Raw genomic sequence first — 25,708 nt, 5'->3', positions numbered from 1 at the left:
GACAAGGACTTCGATCTATTCACTCTAATGCTAGCAATATAGGGAAAATGTAAATTATGGTTCAGGTTTCTATGTACATCTGTCTAGACATAGCTTTTTCTATCTACAAGAACTCATATCAGAACAATAAACAGTATACAGGGAAGGGCTTTGGGTGGACCCCTACGTGATGAGTATGCTTACGCCAGCTAAGTACTTGATTGGTCAACAGTTGTGTTACTTCACCTGCAGAGTGCTTCAATTGCAAGGCATGCATAGTGAAGTGTCGATTCAGTGCAAAGAGCTGCGTGGTTATCACACAAGTTCTAGCTCGAGCTCAGAAATAACTACTTCTGCTACTGCCACAGCTAACAGCTTCCTGTGTCACTGACCCACATTCTCCTAATGGGTGTCAGTAGCAGCAGGATTGGTGTGCAGCTGTAAGCGGAGCAAAAGTGTATCTTGATGTGTGTGCACAGTGTTTAGAACCACCGCCATGTATTCTCTCGATAGTTCCTCCCAGTGAAAAGCATATGGTTGTGCCACTGGAATACTCTAAATAGAGGTTTTCTGGTTAATTCAAGCAGCAATTCTTAATTTCAGCAACAGAGGGTGGAAAGAACAGAAACTAAGAAAAAGAAACAGGGAGGCCTTAGATACAGGGTGTCTTGAGGCAGAGCGGAGCTGCTTGGGCATTATTCTGGCCATGCTGGTATTCTGTTTTTCAGTGCGAGACCATTCCCCACAGATCGATTTTTCCAGAATCTAATTTGACATTGATGGAATTTGTTTTTTCATTTATTGTATTCAAACTCAAACCATGGAGACCTTGAATCATTTGTCCCAAAATTGTTGTTTACATTTTGTAAGTGGGAGGGGGGCGTCCAATATGGATGCTCCACCTCCACCGAAGTGCAGGAGAATGGGGGTGGTGGTCAGCGGTGGGGGTAAAGGGGGGAGCAACACACAAGCACACATGTATGACCACTTACACATCCATTATTAACCTTCTGTTGGAGCACAGGGCAAGTGGGGCAGGGGGGGGGGGAAGAAGGGCTCTCTCAACAGTGCTATATTCTCAAACCATCTAACCCTTCGCACGTCTGTCACATAACTTACCCTAATTCGGCCGTCCCTAGAGGTGAGGGTGTCGTGGGAGATCTTGAACCTTGAACTTTATAATTTTTTAGATCTTTTTTTGATCTGTAATTTTTTTTGCTGCAACAGTTGCTCAACATATTGTTTAAGCATACCAAAATAAAGGATTCTCATCAGTGCACAAAGGAAGCTTAAACATATTCTGGAGCTACTTAATACTCTCAATAGTAGTTTTGTGGAGGGGGTGTGGCTAAGCCGCCGACCAACATGGCAGCGTGGCTATGAAGCTCCAGAGCCGATGTCCACATCCTGACGGCTAAACGCCCTTGAACCTTCTCCCTTCCTCATGAGGGGGGACTGAAAGAACTCACCCCCAACCTTTCGGGAGCTGCGGAGTCCGCCAGAGCCCAACCACCACGGCCTGCCTGGCTGATACGCACTGTTACTTCTGGGAGACGTGTTTGAGGCCTTGCCTGCTTCGGAGGCCCCCCAGCACGGGAGCCGCAGGCAAACCTGTGACCGGGGTAGCGGAGTCCCCGCTGGGCCCTAGTCTCCCTGTCATCGCCGCCGGCTGCCTGAAGACAGCCTGATTTCTATTGCGCATTCCGCTGTTGCAGCTTGGACAGGCCCAACTGACTGCAGTGTCTAGATGACGGCAGGAGATTCGACCGGTGTGACCTGGGCCACCACTTTTTGAAACTCCGGACCGCCGGCTGCACTCCACTTCAGCCCTCTGTCCACGTGGGTGCCAGGACAGGGCCAACGGGCTGCGGATTAGGGCCGTAAGGTTCACCCTCCCCCACTTGACACGGATGATGATTTCGACAGCCCGAACGAAAGGCCTGTATTTACAGGTATGGTGGGGGCTGGTATGAGAAGTTGGCCTGGTATATGCTGTCCACTAATTAAAGTGGGCATCTTGAAACAGTCCAACGACCCTTATCATATATGAGGTCAAAGATAACAGAAAGCTATCCTAGTGGTAGCTGTGGAGAGCAATCTTCAGGCTTAGTCTTGAAGGAATGTAATCAGCTTGTTTTACCAGAATATCACCTTTAGTATTAACTAAATGAAAGGAGAACCACACAGTAGTTATAAAAATATTTATTTATTTATAGAACACTCTCTAGTATCCTCTACACGAGGATGCAACACCAAGCACACAATTCTTTAGCAAAGAAACGGTGGTAAGTAGCACAATACACAGTGGGCTCCAGGGGGAGACCAAACCATATACTAAAATAGTGGTAGACGAACGACGACTTGAGTCGAGACAGTGTCTGGAACACATAGAATCGCTGGGACCCCAAGGAACCACCCAAGGTCAGTAGATAAGGACCCCACGGCAGACTGGTGCAATGTTCTTACACGACCACGGGCTCCGTACAATTCTATGGGGAAGTCGTGGTTACACTTTTAAAGGTAAAGGACCCTTCTCGGTGGACTTTGAGGAAACTCTTTAGAACTCACGGAACTTAAGAGGTAGGAGAGCCACCCCACCAGTGGATACCGGAGTACCCGAGTTACCTATCCCAGGGAAGCCGGGTGCATAGGTCTTAAGTGGTGTTGGAAACCGCCGTCGTTTTTAATAGGGAGCTTCATAGAAGTGCTTCTCCGGGAAGGAAGACATTTTCTGCTGGAATACAAGGGTAGATTCATGATGGCAGGAACCTAAAAGCATAGGGCACAGAGTCTGGGTCACTTCAGGGTGACCAGGGGCTCGGTAGACGAATGTCCACCAATGTCGGGTGCTTCAGGTGTGTAGAAGGGATGATTGACTCTGCAGCCACGAGGACCAGGAGACGTCGAGGACGGCCAGGAGCCAGATGCGAGCTGTCCCACGAAGGATGTCGAGTGCTATGGGGTCGATGTCCGGCTGGAGCACCAACAAGCCTTGGCAACAGCAACCCACGCAGGAAGGTCAAGCAGGTTACGGTGTGGACCAGCAAGGTCCAGGGGACTCACCAATCAATAGGGATTCAGGGCACATCTGGAACAACCAGGAAAGCCCAACAGAATTCAAGATGACCCACAGGGCGAATGGCCAGGAGTCACGAGGGGACCTCGACCAAGATCACAAAGTACCAGCCCACGGAACACTCGATGCGAGGAAGCCGGAGTTCTTTGGTGGAAATACTGCTCAGGGTCAGGACTACACGGAGTCCAATGCACAAGCTCAGGAATCGCCAACAAGCATATGAACTTGCAAAAGTATGCGATGCACAGGGATTTGGGGTAGGTGGTCCCCACAAGGGATACTGGCCTCAAACACGGTGAGAGGGAATTTCAACCTCAAGGAACGTCGGAACCCACCTACTGTGTTGATGGAGCCTTTGAAGTGCGCAGGAACTCAGGATCAGCAGACCGGTCAGTTGTGTTACGTTGCCTTTGAATGCAGGGGAGTGACTCCTTCACCCCAAGGGAGATTGTTCAGATGTCCTTAATGCTCCACAGGTCCTGCACGGAGCCTGTATGGTGCAAGGGCAAAGACGATGCTTTGGATGGAGAGGACGACGAAGTCAGGCCCAGTTGAAGTCCAGGGAAGTTCAGAGTGTCCAGACGGTCGAAGGTCAGTGGTTTCTTGTTCAGAATCTTGCAAATATCAAATGTAAGGTCCTTCAGCCAGGTAAGCGCTTATGTACTCACGGGAAAGGGTTGACCAGATTCAGGGGACCCTCCTAGGGGAGGGTCAGGACAGAAGGGAGGTTACTCCCATGTCCTTTGTCAGGTTTCACACCAGAGCAGTAGCCAACGGCTCCCAGAACTGGTTTGAACTGGACTATGCAGAGGGACACCAAGTGTGCCCCAGAAGCAGACTTTCAGGCACTTTGGAAGTGCACCCACCCAGCTCCAATACACTAAATCCTGTCTGGGAGGTGGTCACACCTCCCTGTGATAGGATGCCTATTGTCCAGCCTTCCCCTGATCGAGCTGGTCTCAGCAGCAGGTGGGCAGACATTTGTCTCTGCTTGGCAGAACCATTTTGTGTTGCCCAGGTCGAGAAGGCTGGCACTGGAAAGACCAGTGACCCCACGGAGCTCGCTTCAGAAGGGTGGAATCATACCTCTCACACAGTATACCGTTGTGGAGGTATGATTCCAAGGTGTTTGATACCAAACACAACATGTTTTGTTTCAACCGTTTTTGAGATAGCATTTACCGCAAGATTATAATGCACCTCTACCTATATGTCTGGCTGCGTGACAGACAACCCGGGAGACTGGTCTCTGAAGGCTGCAAAGGGGCTTTGCTCATGCAGGGGCACCCTCTCACGTAAAACCCAGCACCCTGCTTTCAGGATTCTTAAGGCCTGCTATAGGGTGACTTATTTTATTTATTTATTTATTTATTCATTCATTATTACAATTTATAAAGCGCAGCGAAAGCACGTGGGCGTCTTGGCGCTATAAGTTCAGTTAATGTCTCTGAAGAAAAAGATGGAAAAGTCTGTCGCTGATGGTTAGGAGCGGACGAGTTACTGGTCAAAACTTATAAGTTTTAAGTGTAGTGACCTATAGATATAGTGAACCTATATCTAAAGTAAGTGGTGCAAGCACCCGCTTACACAGGCTGCAATGGCAGACCTGCAGTTCCATTTTGCACGGCCTCTCATGGGTGGCATAATACATGCTTAAGCCCATGGGAGGCCTCTGGGTTACTATGCCCTTGGTGCATGTGTACGATATACTGAGTACTTATAAGGGTACCCCAGTATCCAATCTGGAGTGTATCAAAGTACATAGCATAACATTATCTGGAGAAAGCAGATAGACTGGGGTCCTGATTAGCAGGATATCAGTCAGAGTAGTGTAACATCCAGAAAAATGTAGGGGTAACCATAAGAAGCAGATCCTACTTTCCTACAGCTGAAAACTTGGTTAGCGTCCCCGCTGACCTCGCGCTTTCTCTCCCTGGTTGGTGAACCTGCTGAGCTGGCCTTTCCATCTCACTCCTTCCAGCCTTGCACGAAAGCTGGCCCCTCCATCCTCACGGATTAGTTGGAGCACCCATGCGCAGCGGCCCGGCCTGGCTGTGGCCACTGGCACCCCTCCCATCACTTGGCTGGAGCCTTGCTCTGCTTCTCCTGCTCGTGTGCTGACTGCTGCTGGGTGAATCCGGGGCAGCTGTGAGACTCAACCCTCTATCTTTGATGCCTGGTCTGTGTTCAGGGTGGTACCACCTCGTGACGCCCCGAGGGGACTGCAACAACCCCTCCTTGATAGTCTACCTTTGACACCACCCAGTGCTCTCTGGGGCGGAGCCTCCCCCACACCTGGACCATTGACTTACATACTCGCAACGCACAGCCCTTGACCTTTCCGATCCCGCCTTACCACCTGCAGGTCGATCCTCGCTGTCTCATAAGGTGCCAGCTTATCCTTCATTTACTGGGCAGATTACACCTTCCAGACGTTTGCACTTGTCAAACGTTGATTGCCCTATCCATAGTCACCTCTACTTTTTCGGCCACCTGTGTGTGCTGCTTCATTCTCACCATGGGCCACAGGGACCCCAAACAGTAGAGACTAACATTTGAAACCTCCAAGACCATGTACCATTCCAGGACATCATCTGACACAGAGGAAACCCGCAATCCCATGAGACCCCCAGGCTCACAGGATGGCGACATGGCAATCATGGCGGAGCTGTGGGCTGGCTTTGGCGTCATGGACGTCCGCCTTAATGCCCTGATCTCCTGACATGATCGAATGGGAAAGCACCTGGAGCAGCATCGCTTGTATGCAGTGCAGGAGTGCGTGTCTGAAGTTGAGGATAACACAAGCGCTGTGACCCCGCCTGGAGAAAATGGAGCGCCTCTTAAAAGCAGTAGTCGTCAAGAACGAGAACTTGGAAGCCCAATCGCGACAAAATAATACACAAATAACAGGCATTCCGGAGACGACTAATGGGTCCCCAGAGCCATTTGCTGAATCTCTGCTTAGCAAACTCTTTAGTTCAGAATCATTCTCATCCACCTTCATTGTCGACAGGGCACACAGATCCTTGGCCCCCGGCCTCCTACTGGCGCCCCACTCGCCCCATACTTGCACGGCTCCTCAACTATAGGGAACACTCCTTGACTGGTGCCTCTGCAATATCAAAATACCATGGCCTCCATCTACCCCGACTTTACACTAGCTGTCCAAGAAGCTAGGCGAAAGTTCAACGATGCTAAAGCACTGCTCCACAAAAATAGTTTTAAGAACGGAATGCTATATCCTGCCAGCCTCCGTGTCACGGTGGGCAACAAAGCAAAATTCTTCGACACTCTGGCCGAGGTCATATTCTTTTGCAAATAGCAGAGATCTAGCGGACCTTCGCAGTCCTGCGTCGCTCACAAGCGCCCCTCCCCTTGAACTGAACATACCTTCAACTGAAGACCTGTTCAACCCAGGTTGAGATTCAGTGCCTCCATGCTGGCAGCCCCTTTATTTCTCTTTTACTGATTCTGTGTCCCTTTAAGACAGTTTTTTGTCTGAGTAGCCTCCCCATATTTGAAGTTATGTGATGTGTTTCAGTATGACGTGGACCCCTATGTCATGTTCGCCACCCCACGAGTACTCCATGTACCATGTTGGATTCTATGTTCATATCACTGTTCTACTTGGGATTCGCTGATGCTCTTTGGCTCGGTGTGGGTGAGAGGAGGGGAGCATTCGGTTGATTTGAATGGTGTTTTCTGTCTTTTCTCCTTTTTGTTTCCTTCTATTGCTATTTTTAGACCAGACATCACACTTCGGGGTTCCTCTTACCAACTCTGCACCCCCAATAATGCTCAGCGACTTGAATGACAGGCTGTAATAAGCAGCATGTTGACACCACGCTACTCACCTGGAACATACAAGGTCTTAATAACCCAAGTAAGTGTAAGCAGATGTTACCATATCTGAAGCGCCACTCCATAATGGTGGCCTTTCTACAGGAAACGCACATTCCCCCAACCGCTGTCCGATGGTGCTACCTCCTGGTAGACCCACAGATACTTTTTGAATTTAACGCACCTACTCCTGCAGCGTCTGCATACTGATTAAAAAAAAACTTCCCCTTTCACCCTCACACTATTGTCACTGACATGCAAGGTCTCTTTGTCATAGTCACAGGCACTTTACTAGGGAGGAGGGCCCTGCTCCTCAACATATATGCTCCTGATGTCGACAACCCCACCTTCTTTCAAGACCTATCTGCCCTCCTAAGCCGTTTGACACTGCCAAGTTTATATTGGGAGAGGACCAAAACCTTGCACTCCACCCCCAATTAGACACCACCAGCAACTGCCCAAGTGGCAAGCCCCTTGCATTGCGAGCCATTTACGTTATATTGAACGAATATTTTCTGCTAGACGTCTGGCGCACCCCTTATCTTGACATCCCTGGTTATACTTTTTACTCAACCCCCCACGCAATATGGACTCGGCAGGATTACTGGTTCCTCTCTTGCTCTCCCCTGTATGCGAGATATGTCAGATTGTGCCTCTATCCGGCTGACTCTCATGATACCCTATGTGGGTGGTTGGGAACTCAGATGGTCCTTCCCTTCAACAGATCCACTCAACAAAGTAGTTCACTCAGAGCTGCAAGAGGCAATCATTGACTATTTTAGGCTGAACACAGGCATGGTGGACACCTACGCTGTGTTGTGGGACGCCTTTAACCATATATCCAAGGAGTTTGCATATCAAAGCATGCTGGTAATCTTCAGACCCTACGCAGGGATTTGGCCCGGGTGGAGTCTGACCTGGTAGCCCTCGATCATCTAAACTCTTCACATCCCAACCCTGACAATCTACCCAAACAAACCCACTTGTTAACAGACTTCCAAGACTTAGCGGAAAGAGAGTCTGCATATTTCAGTAAATATGCAAAGGGGGGCCGCAATGGCGAGGGCGAATGCCCAGGCCGCACACTGGCCCACCTCCTTTGCCCCTCTTGGGAGCAGGGATGCATCACCAAACTGCATCTCCCATACAGCTCTCAAGTTACAGAAAATGAGGATATCCATTGTGAGCTTATCTCTTATTACAAATCATTACACACTACACGCCTCGGCCCTGACGCTTCACTACACTTAGCCTACTTTGAAGACATAGCAATGGTCTGGCTTGCCTCGGGGTAATCCTAATTCATGGCCGATCCCTTCACTTCGGAGGAGCTCGCCTCAGCCATAGACTCCATGGTTGGCTTCAGGGCTCCCGTTCTTGACGGCCTCATGGGTGCTTTCTATAAAGTGTATAAGGATCTCCTTATTCCTGACCTTTTGGAGGTATACGCCGAAGCCCTGGATAAAGGTGTCCTTCCCTTACAAAGCTGTGATATCTCTTCTACTGAAACCCTACAAATACACAAACCTCTGCACCTTACAGACCTCTATCCCTATTAAATTTCGATAACAAAATCCTTGCCAAGGCAATGGCTAACAAACTTTCACTGCATTTGAAGCAAATCATTTCCCCCATCTAAACCGGATTCCTTCCCCACAGATCCACATCGCTAAACCTCCATGCTGTCTTCTCAGTCCTGAACAGAATCTCTCTGGAGATACCAGCCTCAGTTGCCCTTCTCAATGCAGAGAAGCCTTTTGATTCCTTAGAGTAGCCTTTTTTGCATGCCACTCTGCCAAGGCTGGGCCTACCCACACAATTTATAACACTGGACTCTCTCTTATATTCCACACCAACTACCCGCACTCGAGTTAATGGCTCCTTATCCGACCGCTTCTCCATTACACGAGGCAACCGATAGGGGTGCCCTCTCTCACCGCTACTATTTATCATTGCAATGGATGCCCTGGTCTATCATTTACAGGAGAAACACCTACACCGAGGACTTCACTTCAAGCCAGGCATGCTACTCATTTCAATGTAAGGGTTGTTAAAAAACTCTCAGACAATCTAACTCCTCTCATGCGTGAGATAACCTGTTTCTGCACCCTCTTGGGCTTAAACATCAACCGGAAGAAATCAGGGCTATTCCCCCTCACTGCGAGTATCCACTTGCTTGGTGTACTAACACCACCACATTCTTAGGCATCATCCTACATAGTGACAAGGAACAAATCATTCGCCTCAACTATGGCAATGTCGTAACCAAATTGACAAACCTAATTGAACGCTGGATCCGCCTCCCCTGTCCATGGTGGGTAGGATCGCCATTATAAAAATTATTGCCCTACCCAGTTTCCTTTATCCGTTTCAAAATATTCTTATACCCCTCATGGTCTCTTTTTTACTCATCTGCGCGGGTTGCTGATTCGCCTGAATTGAGCCGGCAGTAGACCCCTGAGTGGCCTGGGATACTCTCATGTGAACGTGAACAGTTCACTGTCCCCGGCTTTTACATGTATTTGCTAGTCGCACAATCACAGTTTTCTCACCATTGGTATCACCCGATACCCGCTTAACATAGGAAAAACCCAAGCGTGACCTGATGGACCCTGTCTCACTAACAGCCTTACTACCTCAAGACCTCAAATTCGACCCACAGACTTACAAACCCTTTCAAACACTAGCTGGGCCCTCAGGATACTCAGCGAGACACTGGGGTGGGCCTCTTATATTCAGCAGCACTGCTGCTATATACTCACCTCAGGAAAAATGGTACAGTGCACTCATCGCACATGCTCTCCATACGTTGGGTGATTTATTTCCAAATGGTCATGTATTTTCCCCCACAACAGACCCCAACCTGTCCCATGCAACACTCATGGATCAATTCATCTTCCAACAATAACTCAGCACAGTCTACTTGCCCTTCCCTACTTATCCACTGGTGCCTGCAGACTTCATGCTCCTTACAATAGTAAAGTTAGACAGCTATGGGATTCCCCAAACACCGTCATACACTGCTCCGTTTCCGGTTTCTACATAAAACATACACCACCCCGGCTAGCCTGGCCAAGATAGACCCCTCCAGATCCTCGCAATGCCCTAAATGCAAAGCACACAATGCTGATTTTGCACATATGACATGAACCTGCCCTAATCTCGCTACTTATTAGACAGCTATCTTTGAATCTCTGTCGCGCATGATTTCACTTACCTTCACACATACCCCCTTATGGCTCTCTTGCGCAACACCTCTTCTATCCCTAAACACCTTTGTAGTTTTTCTGCCGTTGCTCTACTCGCGGCTGAGAAATCGCCCTCCACTGGGGCAGCAAACATCGTCCCACTGTGGCCTTGTGGCTAAAGATCATGACATACTTTGACCTAACCAGCGAAGTCTACACCATACTGCAACTTCCCTCCTCCAGAGCCAAGGATATTGGGCAACCCATTTATATTTTCTTTTGTTGACCCTCGATCCAGACTCTCCCAATGCCTCTCCTCTGGCACCCACTAACACTATCTTCTTAGGTACAACGACTCAGGGGACAGCTGACTGAGGTCTCCGCCCCCTCTTTATCCTTTCCTTTTCTGCTCTTTCTGCTCTTGACTGTTACTGCTTCCCAATAATGATTGCAATGTCCTTGCTGTACTTGTTTGCACTTGTATTTGATACTACCTGTTATTTGTGGAGTGCTGAGTCCTGAAGGAATTACATAAATGTACAGATATATGCAACAATTGGCCTACCTTGTTCTTCGCTGAACCTTGTTAAAAGCAATAAATACATTTCTAAAAATGTTTTTCGTTTTGAGTACTTCAGTGCATAATTGTTCTAAATTATCCACATACCGCTCCCGACTCTAGCTAGAGAAATGAAACTCCGGAGCAGCAACATTGTCTTGGTGTGAGCAGGGCTTTAAGTGGAAGTCGGGTGCCGCTCGTAGTCGTGGGGTGCTGCTCGTAGTCGTGATCTCTGCCAGAAGCCTGAAGCGTGGAGTCGTGCCCTTCCCACTGCTGACCATCTCCCCACTGGGATTCTTGTTATCTGAGCCCGTGTGCTCCAACGCTTGTGCACTGACTGTGCCTGGGGACTCTCTGAGCCCGTGTGCTCCAACGCTTGCGCACTGACTGTGCCTGTGGACTCTCTGAGCCCGTGTGCTCCAACGCTTGTGCACTGATTGTGCTTGGGGACTCTGGAAGACTGTCTGAGCCTGCGTGCTCCATCGTGCTGCCTTGATTTGACTGTGCCTGGGGATTTTGGAACTTTGCTTGAGCCCGTGTGCTCCATTCCACGTTTTACCATCTGCCCGTGGGAGTCGAGGTAGTAAGTGGGAGCGGGACTCCGAGGCCCAGAGGTGCTTGCGCAAGGTAATCGCGCGCACCTGGTGCCTCTTCCCGCCCCCTCCTCCCCGCAAGCATTTAACGACTCACGGCCCCCGCTCCGCGGGAGCCGCTTGTAGTCGTGATCTCTGCCAGAAGCCTGAAGCGTGGAGTCGTGCCCTTCCCACTGCTGACCATCTCCCCACTGGGATTCTTGTTATCTGAGCCCGTGTGCTCCAACGCTTGTGCACCGACTGTGCCTGGGGACTCTCTGAGCCGGTGTGCTCCAACGCTTGTGCACTGACTGTGCCTGGGGACTCTCTGAGCCCGTGTGCTCCAACGCTTGTGCACTGATTGTGCTTGGGGACTCTGGAAGACTGTCTGAGCCTGCGTGCTCCATCGTGCTGCCTTGATTTGACTGTGCCTGGGGATTTTGGAACTTTGCTTGAGCCCGTGTGCTCCATTCCACGTTTTACCATCTGCCCGTGGGAGTCGAGGTAGTAAGTGGGAGCGGGACTGCGAGGCCCAGAGGTGCTTGCGCAAGGTAATCGCGCGCACCTGGTGCCTCTTCCCGCCCCCCTCCTCCTCCTACTTAGCCCAGCTTCCGGACGCGTACGCGGGACGCGCGCGAAGACCGTGCAAAGAGCGGGCCGTTGTATGGCCGTTAGGTGGCTGGAGAGGCTGGGCTGGGCCCCGTCTCTTTCATCTTCAGGTGTGTTACCTAGACCTGAGTTCTCTACGTATAAACCTGTTTATACATTCTTTCTATGTGTTGTACCGCGTTCCTGACCTTACTATCCTGAGCTAGTCTAGTTCCACTATTATTGCTTGGCTAGGCAATTTTCAGAACGGATACTCCTGTATAAGTACCACTGTTGCATATTCCCTTGCCATCATGGACACGGCCTCACCTGGGACAGCGGGGGTAAATTCTAATAAGGGCACATTAGACAATTACTTTAAGAAATCTATTTCAGAAATTGAAAGGCAAGAAGCCCTAGCGGAGAGAAGGGTGGAGCGTCGTCGCTCCATCGAGGGTTATAAGGCCAGACCCTCTATGGCAACATCCCCGCATAGTATACTACCTAGCTCAGGTGTGACCCCTATCACTGAGGATCCCTTTGCATCTCAGGGAATTCCAGAACTTCTAAGGGATATTACTCCTACACCACCTTCTCTTGGGGACCTACTTAGCCCACCTACTGTCGCTCCCTCGCCACCATGTAATTCTGATGTAGGCCAGGAAGTTACGCCAGCTCCCCTCCATATTGGTAAAACCACCGCCAAAAATCAACCGAGGAAGATAGAGGCTCAGATAATTCATGGTCCTCCACCCAAAAAGAGAATGAGGAAAGGGGGTTCTATTCAAAAGGGCAAAATTAGCCACTCTGAATTTGGTAAGGGGAAAGGGGGGGGTGTAGTATCTGCCTCTAAACCAATCATGGACACAAGACCCGTCATCACTACAGTGACTACACAGGAAACACCACCACCTATACTTGTCACTACCCCCCCTAGTGCAATTTCCGAGGAGACTCTCCCGCTCGCCCCCTCCCTGGAGTTTCTTGGGCAAATGCTCGGGACGCTCATTTCCCCTATTGTAGACAGACTTTTGGCCATTGAACAACGGCTAGGGAACTTGGAACAGGCTATTCTTAATAAATCGGATATCCAGAAGGCCCCCTCTATTCCCAGTACAGCACTGGCTGCAGTCAGTTCACTCAATATTTCAAAACCTTCTTCATCTAAGATGGTTCATTCAACATCTAATAATCTAACTAAGACGGCCCATACAACTTCCATCACCACCACAACGACCTCTTTTTCTATGCCTAATGTCCCTACTAAAACAGTGTCCCATAATCCCTTAGGAACCACAACCTCTGCCATTCCTTCCAGACCGGCCATGCACATGGATGTGCCATCCCGAAGGGTGGAAACAGTATGGCTACAAGACCATTGCAGCCGGCTGGAGAGAGGGAAGTCCCTAGCAAAGTAGCAAAACGTAGGATCCCCCAGGTTGAACTTCCTCCGGAATCACTACCCTATGTAGTGGTGCTTACGGGAGTCCCCACCCTTGATCCTGACAAGCGAGAAGGTCCACAGCAACTCAAAAATAAAACCATGTACTGGCTGTCTAAAAATAGGCCACTCCCGGAGAATGTTAATGGGGATATAGTGCACGTGCGTCGTCTCTCCTGGCTGGGGGGGGCGGGAGAAAGACATAGAGGGTGACTTGACTGTGATAAACTTTAGGGACCCAGAAGCTGTTAGGCACATTCTGAGCTGGATGCCAGGGAACTTAGGCAAATCAATTATGCCGTGTGATCTTACTTACTTCTACCCTAGAGCCCTAGTAGCTCCCCTGTCATGTCCATGGCCTTCCTTGGCCCTAACAGGTATTAATGGTCCTAAGCATAACAACCATTACCTCCCCTTGCAGCCTGGCCCCATGATTCCAAAGAATGCTTATGGGTGGGAACTTGTCCCGCAAAGGGGCTATGGTACTAATTATAAGAGACCGGACTATTCTTCTCAAACAGGGGGGATGGACCATTTGCTTCCTTTCACACCCTTGGAAGTTAGCAATAGATTTGAAGCTTTTTCCGGCTTGGATTACTGTGATTGACGCCTGGGATCCTCCCCCGGTCATTCTGCTGTAGAGAGGGGCTCAAGTGTACAGGATGTTAATTTTTATGTTTCTGGTGCTAACTCCCCTCCTCAGTTGCCGGGTGATTCATATGTCACGATCCAAACCTTTCTAGTCACATCCAACCACAGTCCACCTCCCCCTCCAGGGACTCCTATTTCACATGTATGCAGTGGTAGTGATACCTCAGGGGGGCAGGGACCTACATTGCACACTCCTTCTAGAGCCCTGAGGGTATTGTCATGGAATGTTGCAGGCATTTTTAATAAAATACACACTGAAGAATGGGACTCCCTAATAAAAAATAATGACATCTGCCTCTTCCAAGAGACATGGGCTAGGGAACCCATTCTTAAAACGGGTTACGCAATATTTGAAATCCAGGCTTCCTGGAATGGCAAGGGGAGGCCCTCGGGTGGTTTGGCGGTTTGGATAGCGTCTCATATTGGTTGCACAGCGGAATTCATAGCCACGTCCTCTCAAGACATCCAGTGTGTTCTATTGAACTGGTTGGGCGCCCCCAAGTTGGCAATAATAAATGTTTATTCCCGCCCAGTAGCCCCAACGGCGGAGTCCACCACACTTGAAGACCTTGCGTCTTTCTTGGGTCAGTTGCCGACCGACTACAAGGTGGTAATGGGCGGTGATTTTAACTGTCATTTCGAGACCTTAGAGGGCTTGAGGGAAGGGGCCCTTACGGCAGAAGATGACTTCTGGGGTATTCCAGTGTGTCAATCGCCCCATCCCAGATCCTGGTCTCCACTTGCGGTCCAAATCATGTCATTAACTCTTAATTTTGCACTAAGGGCCTGCAACGGACGTACACCCTCAGACACCCCTTCAAAATGTACATTTAACAGAAATAATCATGAGTCACGACTGGACTACATTTTTGTTGATACCAGTCTTTGGCCAAAGGTAGAGGATTTTAACATAATCCCCCGCACTGATAGTGATCACAATGCTCTCCTACTCTCCCTGGCCTATCTTCCAGAATATACCGGACCATCACCACTTGAGGAAAGAGATGAACGGGGAAACCTGGTACTAACCTCAAACAGGCGTAGGGTGAGATGGCAGAAATTTTCCAAATCAGAAGAAAATATTGGGAAAATATACAATCTGGTGCTGCCCAAAATTGAGGCTTTGGAGGAACTAATTAGTCAATCCAGTACCCAGGATTTACATAATACCCTACCCTTTATACACGAAGACTTAGTGGGATTATTGGGAGAGGTTCTCTACCCAGAGGTGCCAAAGCCCAAGCCCAAGACTAGAACCTCCACCTGGTACAATTCTGATTGCAGAAAGGCCAAATCTGACCTTATCACCGCAGTCAAAGAGGGCGTTCCCCGTACCAGGGTGACCGTTCTGCGACATCAGTATAAGGACACAATGGCCTGTGCGAGGTCAGACTGGGACTGGGATAGATGGCAGGATCTTTCAGCAGCCCTAATAACTAAGGACTTAAGAAGATTTTGGTCCTTAGTCACTACTGGCTCAGGGGAACCCAAAGCTGCAGTTGAACCCAATATAGCAGCACACATATGGGAAGAACATTTCAGTAAACTCTATGCAGATACCCTAGAGAATACTGATGCCGTTGTTGCAACACTCCTTTCCCTTCCTGGAGACACCTTGGAGTTTACGCTAGGGGAAGTGGTCAGCGCAATAGATGGTCTAGCGTTGGGTAAGGCCCCCGGCCTTGATAAATTACCAGGTGACCTTTTTAGGTCCCATCGTGAGATCTGGGCGCCTTATCTTCACATTCTTTTCAATTCACTTGCAAGTGGAATGGCGATCCCCTGTACTTGGCTGGGGGCAGAGATAGTCCCAATCTTCAAGAAGGGCTGTCCTCTGCTCCCATCCAACTACAGGCCGATCAGCCTGATAGATGTCCCCCAAAAGATTTATTCCCGACTCTTATTGGACCAACTCTTGGACTGGATGGAGGAAAATGAAATCTTAAGTCCCCTCCAGGCTGGCTTCAGGAAAAATACGTCCACCATGGATCAAATCTTCCGCCTCGTCCTCCTTTTCTGGAAATCGGTGACCATCGAGGGCGGGAGATTGTACATGGTGTTCGTAGACCTGAAGTCAGCTTTTGATTTGGTACCACGGAAAAAACTCTGGGAGGTCCTGAAGGAGATGGGAGTGCCCACCAATCTACTCCAGGCCATAATAAGACTCCATCAGGGCAACTTCGCCCAGGTACGATGTGGGAGGGGTGGAGTTTTGTCTAACAGGTTTCCTGTTTCCCGGGGGGTTAGGCAGGGATGCGTCCTTGCCCCTACTCTTTTCTGTCTTTACGTGAACAGTGTCATTTCACACTTAGCTAACGTTAGGGACAATGACGCCCCGGTCTTGGCAGGCAGGAGGGTGCCGGCAATTATGTTTGCTGATGACACCCTCCTGCTTTCCAAATCACCCATGGGAATTCAGAGAATCCTTGATGGTTTCGGTCTTTTCTGCAGGCAGTACGGCCTTGAGATCAACGCAGGGAAAACTAAGTATATGATCTTTAACCCCTCCTCCACAACTAGACCTAACCCATCCCTTAATTCCACGGTTCTAGAGAGGGTCAAGACATTTCAGTACCTGGGTGTAACCCTCCAAGAGAACCTTTCCTGGGGACCACAGATCTCAAGTTCACGAATAAGGCTTTCTCAACTTTCTGGGGCTATTTTAAAGGTTACAAACACCTCATCATACAAACCTATAGCTCCTGCAGTTGAGATGTATAAAACACAAGCGAAATCTGCTGCACTTTACGGTAGTGAACTATGGGGACACCTAGCTGCAAATGAGTTGGTACGCGTTGAAAATAACTTCATGAGGCGTCTATTAGCCCTCCCAACTGCAACTCCTCTGTTTCCCTTACGTCTAGATTTGGGTTTACCGTCCATTAGGGAGGACCTTGAATCCAAACCTATAAGATTCTGGCATAGACTCTGGTCAACAAAGGAGCTTAGGGCCCGATGTAGGTAAATGGGTTTTTCGATTTCAAAATACCGAGGCGGGCCGAATCGGTATTCTGAAATCGGAAAACGAGATGTAGGGAAAAAAAAACGAAAAAATACCGATTCGTTCGTCATCGGTATTGTGATTCGATACGTACCGAATCGGCACGGACCGAATCGGAATGTACCGAATCGGCTACCACCGAATCGGAAATTGCCGATTCGGCAAATACCGATTCGGCAATTACCGATTCGGAGGTCGGAATACACCCCCATGGCCAAAATGCCCATAGGAATGCATTGAACAATCCGAATCAGCAAAACCCGAATCGGTAAAATCCGATTCGGTAAAATCCGAAACAGCCAATGAGGTGGATCCTCCCTCCCCCACCCCAGCAGGGAGTGGCTACCCAGGCAGGTGCAGCTCATTAAGAAGTTTCTGGAGAGGCAGCCTGAGCTGAACATTCACAGTGAGCAGCAGTGGGAGCAGGAGCCAGAGCACTGTGATAGCAAGATGGCAAGCAGCAGTGAGAGCCAGAAGGCTGGCCACAAAAGAAAGCCCAAGTTTAGCACCATGGAGCTGCAGGTGTTGGTGGAGGAGGTGGTGAGGGTGCACAGGCAGCTATTTGGGAGGCTGTCCCTCACTGTGCCGGACAGCACGAAGAGGAGGCTCTGGAGCGAGATAGCTGAGAAGGTCAACTCAGTAGGTGTCACCCCCAGGACCCTTGATGACCTATAAAAACGATTTTACGACATCCGCAGCCTGACGAAACGCAAGATGGCTGAGCTGCAGAGGCAAGCCGGACTGACTGGTGGAGGCAGGACCCCGGCGCCACCTCTCACTGAGCTGGAGGAACTGGTGTCCAGCACCATCGAGAGGGAGTGTGTGACAGGAATCGGGACCCTGGATAGCTCAGCCAGAGCTACAGCTACAGGTAAGAAGCATGCGCAACATGACACACCCTACCAGACACCTCCCCTTTAGACACAATGCACAGCCAAACACCAGCCCAGTACTGTAACCAACATACAAGAGATCATCATGGTAAATGTAGTCAGCAGAAGTTGGCAAAATATGGCAGTGCAGAACCACAATATAGAAAACAGTGGAACACATTCAAAGGATATGCAAGGACATGTGCAATGCTTTAATTGTAGTGACTGCAATACATCGGCACTCAATTTACAAATGCTTCTTTATACCTAGGGGCACCATCAGGTGGAGGACCACAAGCTACTGAGGCACCAGCACCAGCACCAACTACCAGTGCGGTGGCAGGGCCTAGCACAAGTCAGGCTGCCCTGGAGGAGGAGGAGGAGGACAACACCATTGGCCAGGGAAATGAGGGAGACCTGGTAATTGACTACGCATTCCTTCACTCCCCACAAATGTCAGGCACACCCCCATTGCTGTTCTCCCCTGAGAACTCTCCGACAACGGCCCACCCTGCACCTACCACATCTCCTGCCAGGAGTATGGTTGTGGCTCCACTCAACCCTATCCAGGGAGCAGCGGGTCAGGCCCCAGCCACCACCACAACAACACCAGTGGCACCCCAGCCCACACAGCAGGGCGGCAGCAGCAGTTCCCGGAGGCGTGCCATTTCCAGCACTGCACCGCCGGCACGGGAGGCCAGCGTCTTCCAGGGGCTTGAAGGCAGCATGGTCAAAATCCAGCGCATGCAGGCAAAGTCCATCATGGCCTGCCAGCGCCAGCTCCGCCAGCACAACCTGCAGATGGGCGAGATGGTGCAAGGGTTCAAGGCTTTTGTTGACACAAACAAGGAAGTTGCTGCAGGTCTTGGCAGGCTGACCACAGCCATCACACAGCTATGCGGAAGACTTGACGAGCACGAGCACTCGCACAGGCGGGATGCCCGCATGCATAACAGATCTGTTAGCCGCCTTGCTGCTGCTACTGCGCAACTGTGCCAACGTGGGGCTAATATGGAGGCAAGCTTGGCACAGAACACCGCTGAGGTCACCAGGGGAATGGCCCGCATAACAACAGCCATGGAGGCAATGATCATCTCCAACACTGCGGCCAATCCAGCCCTGGACCTGGGGGAGGCTGGGGACAGCAGCAGCCGCAGCAGCCCGGCCAGCGCTGCGTCGGAGCCGCGCCGGAGCACCAGGCGCTCTGCAGAAGCCGCAGGACATGCGGAAGGGGGTGAGGCACACCCCAGTGGGGCTGCCAAGCGCCCCAAAAAGTAGGCTTGCCAGGGCGGGTGAGGCAACCCGGACCTTTGACATTTGTTTTCTTTACTTTGACATTTTATTTTGTTGCACATCAGTGCAGTAACGGTGTTGCAACATTATTAAAATTTGCTTTTCCCCACAACCATTTACCTGTCTGTGCATCTGTACTCACTCAGAAATAGTTTTCTGTAATCTCCTCACGTCTGTATCTGCCATCACTTGGCGTAGACACCCCAGCAGGTTGTGTTAGTGGCACAGCATCGTCGTCGTCATGGTCCTCGTAGTCAGACAACTCGACCTCAGTGCCCTTCTTCACCGCAAGGTTGTGCAACATTGTACAGACAGCTATGATCTTGCAGCAGGTGATGGGGGTATACTGCCTTGCACCTCCACTCTTGTGCAGGCATCTGAATCTACTTTTCCAGATGCCAAAGGTCCGTTCAACTACATTCCTTGTGCTTTTGTGGGCCCGGTTATACCTCCTTTGGCTGGGTGTGGTGGGGTTGAGGTAGGGGGTGAGTATGAAAGAGCGGAGGGCATATGCACTGTCGCCTGGAAGGAAAAGGGGTAACATTACTCACATGCATACATGTATTACACTTAGCTACTTTGTGTAATGGGGGTCTGATGATGTGTCTCACCTAGGAGGTATCCTTCACCAAATTCGCCAGCCATCAGCCGTGCATAGATGCCGCTCTGTTGAAAAATGTAGGAGTCGTGGGTACTCCCTGGGAATTTTGCTACCAGGTCTGTGATGGTGCACTTCGCATTGCAGATCACCTGAACGTTGATGGTGTGCGTAGACTTCCGATTGCGGTATATGTATTCTGTGTCAGCTGGGGGGCAAATCGGTATGTGCGTGCCATCTATGCAGCCAATGATTTGGGGAAATTGTGCCATCTGGTAGAAGTCAGCTTTAGTTTGTAGCAGTTCTGCGTGGGTTGCAGGGAAAGAGATGTATTGGTCCATCCTGTGTATCATGGCGTCAAGGAATGTGTGGAAGAACCTTGACAGGCTGCTCTGGGTCACCCCTCCTACCGCTGCAACTCCACTTTGATAGCTGCCAGACGCAAGCAGGTGTAAGCTGCATAGCACCTGGACGTGCGCTGGGATGGCGTGTGCCCTTGGGGTGGGGTGGTCCAACAGTGGTTTGAGGTCCCTGATGAGCTCCAGAATGGTGTCTGAGTCCAGCCTGTACCTCTGTAGCATCTCTGCCTCTGTGAGCATGAACAGGGTGATCCTCTGTCTGTAGACCTGTTCCTCTCTTTGCCATTCCCTCTGTCCTTCCTGCTGTAGCCGTAGCCGCCTTGCAATGACATAAAAAGCTGCCATCCTGCAAGTTGCAATGCATTTTGGGTCTGTTTTTATGGGTTGGAGTTGGTTACCACCTGATTGTAATCCATGGTAAATACCGAGTGAGAAATACCGATTTGGAGGCAAAATCGGTATTTCTGTGCTTCCCTACATCTCCCTATCTGTCCGAATCGGGGATTTTCCCAATCGGTGATTCTAACGATTCGGTAGGTTATCCGAATCGGCTTATTTCCGATTCGCTGTCTCTACCGAATCGATACCTGGACCGATTCGGAATAATTCCGATTCGGTGTCACTACCGATTCGGTACATGGTCCGATTCGGATATTTTCCGAATCGGTGTCACTACCGAATCGGTACATGGACCGAATCGGATATTTTCCGATTCGGTGTCACTACCGATTCGGTACATGGACCGATTCGGTCTTTTTATCCGAATCGGTGTTTTACCGATTCGTTACATTTCCGAATGGGGGTATGTACGTATCGGATTATTTTCGATTAGGTAGTCATTCCGATTCGGTATTTGGACCGATTTGGACGTTTTTCTTTGCCCTACATCTCGATGGCAGTATACCGATCGGTAAGGGCCCAAAACCGGTATTTTCGGCCGTTACCGATCGGTAACGGCCTACCTACATCGGGCCCATAGTCACTACAGGCAAGATCTGGTGCATGTCATGAACTTAAACCACAATGATAAGATCCCTTGGCTTGCCTTTGTTAAAAAAGAATTGTTCCGGCTTGGTTTTAACGAGCTATGGGTGGCCCCAGAAATAGGCTGTAACAAGGTCCCTCGGAAAAGACTTGTGGAAGCATACAAGGAACAAAATCTTGTCTCCCACACGACTGCACCCAGCATCGGCACTTTAACTCACTGTTTTATTGAATCGAAAAATTCTTACAAGTTTGAAACTTTTATGGATTTTATTTACCCGAATATGGCAAGGAAGCTTTTCATACAGTGGCGGTTTGGCACCCTACCTATCAAATCCTTCACCAGCAAATGGACCAATGGAGGGGACAAACTATGCCCTGGCTGTAATTTGTGCGATGAGGAGGAAATCCATGTTCTGTTTTTTGCCCCACCTACAAGTCACCAAGGAAATATTGGTTGGTGCCCCTATGTAGGAACATGGCAATAAGGAACTGTTTAACATCTTACAGAATACTGAAATCTGATTCCTCCCCCCACATCGTTTTCGCAGTCTCAAAATATCTCTTCGCCATGTGGCGCATTAGGTCCAAGTTGATTAAGGCCAAACCTTCATAGGATAAATGGCTTTGCCACTGTCTCATTGCAACCTTCGACTTCCGTTGATAATGCCTTCTATCACACTGTCTATTTTATTCATGCAATGACATGTATTGTTGTTGCTCCTCCTTCTATGCACTTTACCTGATTTTAAATGTCAAGAAATGTTGTTGCTTGTTCTTGTATGCATACCAATGCTGATTTTAATATTGTTGTATGTTTTTTTATGCATCTTTTATGGCCTAAATGCCGAAATAAAGATTTTTGGATTGGATTGGATTAGAAGTGGTATATTGCCACTTTATGACCCTTTAATCAGATTAAAATCATGACAGCAGTTCTGAGAACATTAAAACAACCTGTTGGGCCCTGGTCATGACCATATCTAAAAGTGTGAGAGGCATGTTGATCCTTATCAAATCTTCAAATTACGCTGATAAGATAAAGCTCCACCATCAATTCCCGTAAGTGAGATCCCACAGTATTTCTCTTACACCTTTGATATTGTCCTGAGGACCCAGAGTGTATTTCCAGAATGCTAACTAGTGATGCATCAATGTCAACAGCGTCCAGCTTAAGGTTAGGCTCCTCCCTCAAATGTATTTAGAACACAGATATTTCTCTTTGTTTCTCAACAAATGATTCTCAGATAATTGAATGAATGCATAAAATATATTAATATTATTCAGAGCAAATGTACAGGTACGCTAGAACCTACATGTTCCCATTTGTGGCCAGTCAGTCAAAAATCTTTATTCGACCCAATACTGTTCATAAAAGCACACAAGATAAATACAAAGTTCATAATCAGTAATAATAAAACAGAAAAACAAATATTGTCATTAAAAGTTTTAAAAAACTACAATAACAACAATGAGGGTATCACAATTTGAACATAAAAGATTTTACATTGCATAAGATTTCTTGAGTTTCATAGCAGCAATTATGTAATTTAGTATTGCATAACAAATTTGTGGGGAGGCCAGGGATTGTAAAAATCCTAATCCGTCTTTGTATGAAGTAAAATAGCTATGGAAAAGAACTGGGTGTAGAAATCGAACCCTTATCCAGCCATACAATGTCTAAAACATCATAAAGTGCGCAGTAGATTGGGTGGAGACAGCATCACACGGACAATTTGTACCTAAGGCAACCCAAGAAACAGTCAGAGGAAAGACAGCTAAATGAAGAATTAAGTTTAAGGGGGGGCGTGGGGCCTGCTGCCGATGGAGACGGACGCGAGCTGAGGAGCTCAGACCGCCGTCTCCACGTAAACATTAATCCTGATCCCCTGACACAGCAGGGGAAGCTGAAAACATCCTCGCACGACTCCGGAACATGCCTGCACTTAATGGCGGAGCCCTCAACTGCCGCTGTCGGTGTACCCGGGCATGAATTGGCGATCCCTGTCCTGGTCGGCCCGCAAACAAAATGGCGACCGCAAATTGAATACTGCAGCCGTTCCTGCTCCACAAGGCTGGCGGACAAGTAAGAACAGGCAGGGTCGCCCAAGCTGATCAGTGACCACCTGCGTGTTGCTGCAGAGGTGAGAGGGGGCTGGAGCGCCGTGCCCTCGCTGTCCTAGAAACTAAGGTAAAGACTCTGGAAATACGCGCCGAGGACAGTGAAGGGAGGTCTTGTCGAAACAACATCCGAGTCATCGGGATTCCAGAAAAAACAGAAGGGATAAATATGGTCCGTTACTTGGAGGACTAGCTCTGTCTGACGTGGCTTCAACTGGACTATCCCCCTTCTACGCCCTGGAACGGACTCACAGAGTCTCAGCTAAACCACCAAAACCAGGGGCTCCTCCATGTCCTGTTGTGGCCAGATTTCTACACTTTCAGGACAGGGACCACATTTTATATGGTGCCCGCCACTGCACATTGATAATAAAGTCATGATCTTCCCGGATTTTACGAGGGAGTTGCAACGCAGCAGAGCGTCCTTCATTGCTGTGAAGGCTAAACTACGCAAATTGAATCTGCCCTATGCCATGTTATTTCCTGCTCAGCTTCGGGTGGTAGAGCCGACGAGGACTCGTTTCTTCAACATGCCACAAGAAGACTGGCCTGACACTCGCAGCTCGGCGGGTCAGCACATTTCAGCTCCTGGGACCCCACAGCAAAGTCCTCGCAGTCATAGGGCTGGAACCAAGACTCCTTCACCTAGAGAACTTAGTCATGAAAGTCGCAAGGCTCTACAGGCGGTGATATCTCACAGCCACAAAAGCCCTTGTTCCCCTCTGAGTGAGAGTGGACTCCACACTGGAAGGTTGGAGACCTCACCAGACCGCAGCGACAACGACAGTCTAGGAGCGCACATGCCACGGGTTATTCCCCAAACGGCTGATGATCTCATGTGAAGGTTATGGGCTAACATCCAACATGGAGATTTTTCGGGACCTCCCATCATTGTGTCACTGGAGCAGTGATAGTGAACTTATGCCTTCACTACTTTGCCTTATGAGGAACATCCAGTTGAAAAGGGGCTTGTTGGCTAGATCAGCTACGAGGGCAGCACTATGGGGTACTTAACACGGTTCTTATTGGGTGACCACCCCTTCCACTGTCACTGGGCGACGGTTTGTGTTTCTACGGTTTGGACGGGGATGCTTTTTTGGATACCTGTTCTGCGGTGGGGGAGTTTGGGTCGTTTCTATAATTGTTTTTTTAAGGGGATCCAGGCGTTTCACGGGGGTAAAGTTTTTTAAGGGTTGTAACCATAGGCAACAACAATGGGATCCCCATTAGGCTTGACTTGTCTCTCGTGTAATGTGTGGGGCATGCACTCTATGGTCAGGCACCATAAGATACACTCTTATTTGATCCGCAGAGGCATTCAGATCGCATTCCTCCAAGAAACTCATATGCTAGCAAAGGAAGGGAAGGTGTTGCAACGCCGCTGGAGGGGTCAGGCTTATTACACCACGTGCTCCGCCTTTGCGAGAGGAGTGCTGATATAGATAAGAGCAGTAGTTCTATTCCAATGCACGTCACAACTAATTGACCCAGAGGGCAGGTATGCAGTGGTGTCAGTGAGTCTAGACGGTAGGGACCTTACACTAGGTAGCATTTATGCACCTGACTTGGACCAACCGGCCTTCTTCTCTCTTCTGTCAGGAAAGCTGGTGACCGTCCTCACGGGTCGATACTACTGGGGGGCGACTTTAATTATACCTCTGACGTTGCCCTTGACCGCTCTCACCCTCCACTCCCTAATGCACCTGCACACAAACTGGCAGACTCCCGCCGTAACTGGCAACAGAAATGGGGCTTAATTGACACCTGGAGGGCGCACCGCCCCATGGCCCGAGATTACTCCTTGTTCTCGGCCCTCCACGAATTACATGTCAGACTAGATGCCATTCTGTGTTCACTTGATGTCCATGAGGGGGTGGGCTGCAGCGAATACCTCACCAGGACACTATCCGACCACAACCCTGCCCTGGTACAGTCACAAGGGTCACGCGTACGCCCGAAAATTCCCACCTTGCGCCTGTACGCAGGGACCTTAGATGACCAAGCTTTCCGCATTACAATAGGTACAGCTATTACTAACTATTTCCAGGACAACGGGATTAGAGCCACATCCTCCCTCGTGGTGTGGGACGCCTGTAAAAAAGTCCTACGGGGGAGGTGTGTATCTTTAAAGTCAAGAGAGATGACAAGCGCCTGGGCGCCCTGGGAAAGGACAGACCCGAAAACCCAGATAAACAACAGGAGCTACTAGAGGCCAGGGAGGCGGTAGCCACACAGGTAGAGCGCCTGCGATGCTTTGATTACAAAAACAACATAACTTAAGCACACTCGGAGAGGGATAAATCGGGGGCCCTTCTGGCCTGGATGGCCAACCCGGCTAGACGGGGGTCAGTCATACTGGAGCTCAGGGACCAGAATGGGGTAGCCAGATACGACCAACAAGGGATCAATGATGTATTTTTGGAATATTATACTGCGGTCTATCGAAGTCAGCTGTCCCCAACGGATGAGGAACTGCAGGAATTCATGCAAGGGGTTGATCTACCTGCGCTGAACGAAGATACAGCACTCTCGCTAGGACGAGAGATCAAAGTAAGAGAAGTGCGTGGAGCTATCAAGAGTAAGGCC

General features: G+C 49.4%; 1 protein-coding gene across 2 annotated transcripts in view; it reads right to left on the bottom strand.

Annotated features, from left to right (window-relative positions):
- GLB1L2 (galactosidase beta 1 like 2) overlaps positions 1–25,708 on the bottom strand; it is a 1,156,973-nt gene that overhangs the window by 1,009,391 nt on the left and 121,874 nt on the right. The gene's annotated exons all lie outside the window — the stretch shown is intronic.

This window comes from Lissotriton vulgaris, chromosome 2_1 (genome assembly GCF_964263255.1).
Source record: "Lissotriton vulgaris chromosome 2_1, aLisVul1.2, whole genome shotgun sequence".
In the NCBI taxonomy this organism is placed as follows: Eukaryota; Metazoa; Chordata; class Amphibia; order Caudata; family Salamandridae; genus Lissotriton; species Lissotriton vulgaris.
This window is presented reverse-complemented; position numbering and strand designations above follow the sequence as displayed.